This window comes from Dysidea avara, chromosome 3 (genome assembly GCF_963678975.1).
Source record: "Dysidea avara chromosome 3, odDysAvar1.4, whole genome shotgun sequence".
Classification (NCBI taxonomy): domain Eukaryota; kingdom Metazoa; phylum Porifera; class Demospongiae; order Dictyoceratida; family Dysideidae; genus Dysidea; species Dysidea avara.
The window spans coordinates 10,668,559-10,675,101 of record NC_089274.1 but is presented as its reverse complement, the minus strand read 5'-3'; the positions used below and the strand labels follow the sequence as shown (position 1 = coordinate 10,675,101).

The window sequence follows — 6,543 nt, the reverse complement described above, 5'->3', positions numbered from 1 at the left end:
ATTGTTGCATCATTGTGACACCTCCACTTCAGCTGTTTACCATTATTTATTAGTTGTTGACTTTTAACGATCTTTTCTACTTGCTTGAGATAGTCACTTGCCTATGGGTATACAGAAACATATTTTACAACAAAGTATACAATGATCGAATGCGCCATGCTCACTATGAGCAAACTTGCAGCTAGAAAGCAACTGCAGTTTCAAGACAGCTGGTCCAGACTATAAGATGGCTTCCTAATTTAGTTGTACCATTTTTTCCTTCAAAATGTATGGGAGCCCCGAGATAAAAAATGTATCTTGTTAGTTTCAGCTGTGCATGCCAAAGTAACCAAATAAACTGTAGATCAGCAATCAATACTCTATCTATTAAGCATATAAAAATTTAAAAATCAAGAAATGCTACCAAAGGGTTCTATGCCTTCTATATAGCAACTGAATAACTACAGTCACCCACACATTAGCTAATTAACTATCTAATTTTAGTCAGAAGCCTTTTCCACACTATCCATTTCACAAAAGCCTATTTATTGACTTTTATAGCTATGTGGATGCTCCCTATATAAACTCTTAAATACTGTAGATTGATTGTGGTCACTTAGTAAGATCATCATACTAAGCAGGGGTCAAGAGAAAGGCCTACACTCCTTTAGGGAAGACTGCTCCTTTCTCAGAGTAGTCAATAGTATTTATAATTTCCAACATTGTTCTGTATCTTTTGTGGCTATAGTAGTTAATTAGCTATATCAGTGCTTTCAGTTTCAGAGTGGTCTCTAAGTAATTCAAAATTTTTTTATCAATTTGTAGACTGTTCCATTCAAGTATCATCCTGGGGAAGAAGTGTAAAAGAAATGTGTAATATCATCCGAATGAGCAATCAGCCCATAATGATGTTTCCTGTGTTTAAGTCTGGAGAAAAGAATACTGTAGTCAACAACTACTAGCCCATATATACCACTTTTATGCTATACATCAAAAGTCCTGTGTAAGAACCTCGATATTATAATATCATCATTCCCATCTTGGGACCACCACTACAAGAATATAATTCCTAAGGCCTATAGAATGTGTTGGGGTTACTCTGTCACAGCTTTAGCAGGTACAAAACAGTGACAGCCAAGAGAACATTGTACCTATCTTTAATTTGGTGAGATCACAAGTTACATACTGTTCAATGATCATTGAGAGAGACCAAACCTTGAATATTACACTTATTGGACAGATTCAAAGGAAAGCAATAAAGTTTATTTTAAATGATTACAACTCCAATTAATTTGATAGACTCAAAAAACTATCCTTAATGTATACCATGAAATTGTTTTTGTGCTGAAGTCACTCAAGTATTCCACTCCATCCTTCGATGTCACAAATTTAGCTAATGGTATCCCCCACAAGTGGTAAAATGAATCATGTTCAGTACAGTAGTAATGTACTGTAAGTCATGATCAGTAGACATTTCTTCAATGAAATCCCTCGATATATATATTATGAAAAGTGCCTATTCTCAAATGATTTTTCTCTATCTATCAAGACTAACAAGACAAATCTTTTATGGACACATTTTTATCTAACCTTAGACATGACAACTAACATTCTGTATTCCCTGCTCCAATGTTCCCCAAACCCTTGTAATGAAATGTTAATTTAAGTTTTGTAAGTATTTTTTTTCTTTTGGCCGCTATCCCAGATTGTGTACCAGTACTGTAATGTCACAATCAAATCAACTATCGTAGACGCAATTTAATCTAAGTCTTGTGGGTGAGGGTAAATATTGTTCATGTATTAATTAAAGATGATTAACAGCTTTAAATAGCTAGTAGGATTAATCGAAGGTATATTTGCGATGACTTTGGAGTGCAAACAATTCGAGTTAACAGTACAGTAACATCCATGTTATTTTTTGTTGTTGCTGAGAACAAATCTCACTGCTCTGCGTTGTACTAACTCTATTTGTTGATGTCTGTTTGAAGGTGACTCTGAGGGTCCCAATTAGGAGCACATTATTTGAGTAGTGGAAGTACTAGTTGTTTGTACGCTTGTTCTTTCAAAGCAAGTTCAATTTCTTTGTAGGAATCACAGTGTTTAAATTGCTTTGTTACAAGTATAGCTACAAGATGTGAGTTTGCCATCACAGTTTTTCAGTATGTCATGATTACATTGCCAGTATTTGGGGGGAGGGGGGGGAATCAAACGTATGGCTATACCCAGTGGTGACTGCATCAATTCTCTGACATGTAACTACATGCATTATAGTATGTACGTATTAGAGAGTTGAAACAAAACACACAACTGAAGCTGCTGACATAGCTATGAAGCCACTAAACCTTGAACTGAACACTGGCTAGCTATGCATGTTTACAAGATACTAAATTTAAAGTCCGCTGATACATATGTCAACCATGTTTATCAGTTGTACCATCTACTTAGAATACGTGCAGTAGCTATCCTGTTAGTTAATATGATTATATCAATGCGTGGTTGTTTAATTTTTAACACTATAGCTAATAACATAGTAATATACCTGCTAATAGTCAGATAATCCAGTCACCCATCTAAGTAGCATCATGGGAAGGCTTCTGACTGGGTATACAATATATATACTGGCAACTATATGTAAAATAACACAACTGAGAGGATTAGTTTAGTTACTCTGGTATATGAATTTTGCACCTTTAATGTATAGAATGCAAGATGTTGTGCGGTAGCATACATTACAGGTATAAGTTCGACTAGGGATCATAGAAATAAACTGTGGTGAAACCGTGACAAGGTAGGCCACCTATACCTGTCCTGAAGGTATACATATAATGTATTATGCATGATGTTGTCTAACAGTATATATAATTCATAATAATACTATAGTAATTAACTTCGTACTGGTGCCAAACTTCATGCATAATGAAGAATCTTGTTTCATTCCATAACCGATGATAAAGCTCCAAGAATGTTAAATACAAACAAATGTCATTCATTGATTCTATTCAAGCTAGCTCAGTGATGAGTTGCATATTCTCAAGGATTGAGAACCACTGTATCTTTACTACTGTAAATTTATGTACCAAGGCAGGCAGGCAGATATACAGACAGACTGACGCATGCTACCTATATACTCACATAATTTATACTAACAAATTCCAGTACACAATTAAATTGTATACATACAATGCACATCTGCTAATCCTGCCAGAAAGGACAGAATGTCAAATAAGTGTGCATATGACAGTAGCCTTGTATAACTATTTGTATTAAATTCTGATAAATGACAGCCTCCGAATTTACGTTTGCACAAAAGCAGTGCTAGCATATAATTTTTGATACGAATAAACTTTAATTTTATCCATAATTCCAGAACATATACGGCCATATGTATGTGCCAACTTGAAGATAAGGAGAGCTCCAGCAAGTACACTACAATGTACTATTGATGTTTGAGCAGATATTCAGTGCATGCATATAGCTACTATCACTCTAAGCTGCTACTATAGGAATGTGTTGTTAGTGTGATGTATAGCTAATGCAATGATGATCAAGTTACAATATGCTTTCAAAGATTTCTTGTGTCAAAAGAAATATCATGAAGTGACTTCATGGTGAACACATACAGTGTATTGAATATAAAGAATTACATATGGAGCAGTTAGTTTTCTCCTTAATAGCGCATTGCAATTGGAGATGCTAACATATGCACACCTGCTGCTCTATATCACACAGATGTGCAAAAGCAATACTGCAACCAGCATCATGTTTCTACACATTTACTGTAGAAGCCAACTATAACTTCTATGACACCTGAAAATCAGAAGGTAATTATAAACAGTTTAAGGTTTCTGTTTGGAATCAACATAGCTAAATAGCTTACTTACTCAGTAAAAATGCTAACACCCTTACACAATACGTGACTTAAGCAGACTATTACTATATGTAAAACCAAACAAATGCTTCAATGCTATGACTTGTTTGTCTGTGGTTTTGTATCTTCCTCTCCCATTACAAAGTCATGACATCCATTAGCTGTATCATTTGATACTGCACATTCTATTAAATAGCTTCTGCTGGAGGTCCATCAGTAGACACACTCATAATAGGCTGGGTCAGCAGTCTAATCCACATCATATATATATAGTTGAGGGCAAAGGAGCAACTTGAAAACCATTTTATCATCTTATTTCATCTGAGTAATTTCCAAACACCGAATATCACATCAATATAATAGTATATACTGTTACTTGGTATCTGAGTGTTTCTGAACACTGAACTATCACATAATATATGTTATAGTATATACTGTTACTTGGTATTTTCCCATCCTCATATTGTTTGTATGGCTCTATTCTAGCAGTAAAACCAAGTGATGAGTTATGTACATCTTCTCAAGGATTGAAAACATCAATCTACCATATAACTTATGCTGGCTTCATACATAATAATCCAAGTGTATGTTATGAGGTTGTGCTGTTAACTGGAATGATGACTTAACTGAGATTTCAGGACATTTATGGATTCTATTAGTGTGTATTAAGGATTTCTTGCTTATGTATGTACATGTTGATAAGCTGTTTCACTAATTTTACCAGGACAGGTGGACATGCAGACATACAGACAGATACGTACACAGACACACTGCCTATACCCACATAATTATAGTCACAGTAACAAATTGCTCTGCACAAATGTTGAAATGTACAGCTTAGATGTCACATATCTAATAATCTGGATAGTCTATATGTATTATCAAACTCTACACTGGATGGTGGCTAAATGTAAGAGTCCGGCTGATTTTTTTTCACAATACTGAGTCCAAGTATATGACATTTAATATTGATCTTAACATCATCATATATACTACATATCTATTTACCAAGCTAAAGACAGTTACAGGAAGAACACATTTACAGTATTACACAGAAAATACTTTATAGTATGCTCTATATAAAATTATGATGTGCATTGTTGTGAATTCAATAGATAGCTAGTGATGTCAGTCTGAGGTAGGAATGATGTTAGACTAATGCAATGATGATCAAGTCACAATATTTCTTAATGGAGTAGTCATGAAGTGACTGCATGATGCACACATAACATGTACACCAAAATATTTTATGAAGTGAAAAAGGTGAATTACATTGGGAAACTACTCTCCTTTACTAATGCTCAGCTGTGACTCTATCACACAAATGTGCAGAAGCAGTACACAGCTTTACACATATTTAGAAACCAACTATATTGACTGACACTGTCTTGTTGGAAAACAGAAGAACTACAGTTTAATTGCATAAGGTTTCCATGGCCAGTCACAAATCAACACACATAATGTACACCTTAGTTACACTGTTGTGACTTTTCCTTGAGGTTTCCTTGATTTAATTTTGATTGTCTGTGGTTATGCATCTTCCTCCCTATTACGTACACATGTGTCCTTTTAAAGTCATGACATCAATTAGCTATATCATTTGATACTTCTGAGTTCACATATCATTACAGTACATACAACCATTATTATTAACTATTGATATAAGTTACTATTTTAAATAGCTTCTGCCAGAGGCAATCAGATTCATTTCATACCAAGTGACATAATCAGGAATAGACTGGGCCAACTACTTTACAAAAAAATAAATATAGAGCTATAATTATAGAAAGGTTGTGAGGGGGTCCCACTTTTACTAACTATTGTTAACATCCTATGTCTGCTTGGCTTGCATGCACTATCGCTATACAAGGCATGCATGCATTAGAGCAATGCATAGTTTGGGGATAAACAGGGCAGCCCAGGACATTGCCAGATGCTAGGTGCTAAATGCACCTGCATCTGTCCTAGTGAGGTTAGTTGCTGTATTTCTATTGCTATTCCAGTATTTAGTTGTATCAAGCAGCCTGGCTGCATCCCAGTATGAGTAATTCCAATTAGCACTTCTTCTGCCATGAGTAGAGATTGCGTGATCGCTGTTTGCACATCAATGGTGTGGAGTATTAACAAATCTGGGTTCCAACACCAACTATACACCAGAATTCCTTGTCAGTTACCTTATTTATAGTGGTGCCGGAATGTGTTTAGCTTATAATCAAGAGTTTATAGCTAATAACAGAGAAGAGGAGTACAGTGTGTGTGTGTGTGAATCAAAGGGATTCCATCAGGTGTGTTAACAAATACACGCTAGCAAACCAACTTGCAAACTTGCAAACCATCTTCTATAAGCAGTGGCATGTTTAAATATTCAATCACTCCATCATTCAGTATCCCGCATCAGAAATCAAAACTTTGAAATAAGTAAGCTTAGCTAGCACCAAGTTTGAGATTTGCTTTGATGTCTATAAGTAATTGCAATGCAACAAGTATGACATATACCATTACTTGCTCTTCCTGGTAGTGAGCTCTGTAAACTGTAATGTCCTAAACCATATACATGGCTACATGTATATGGTTTCAAGGACATTACTGAAGTTACAGTTTATAGAGTATACTACCCGGAAAAAGGAAATACTAAGTAACAACTATGATTCTATGATTTTATGATTTTTTTTAAATTATGATTTTTGAAAGAATAT

The 6,543-nt window shown here is 35.0% G+C and overlaps 1 long non-coding RNA gene across 1 annotated transcript; it reads left to right on the top strand.

Annotated features, from left to right (window-relative positions):
• The first annotated feature begins 2,523 nt into the window (after window positions 1–2,523).
• Window positions 2,524–4,567, top strand: LOC136251718 (uncharacterized). Its single transcript, XR_010699166.1, has 2 exons — window positions 2,524–2,767; window positions 4,334–4,567. It is a non-coding gene; the product is annotated as an uncharacterized lncRNA (long non-coding RNA).
• Window positions 4,568–6,543: the final 1,976 nt, after the last annotated feature.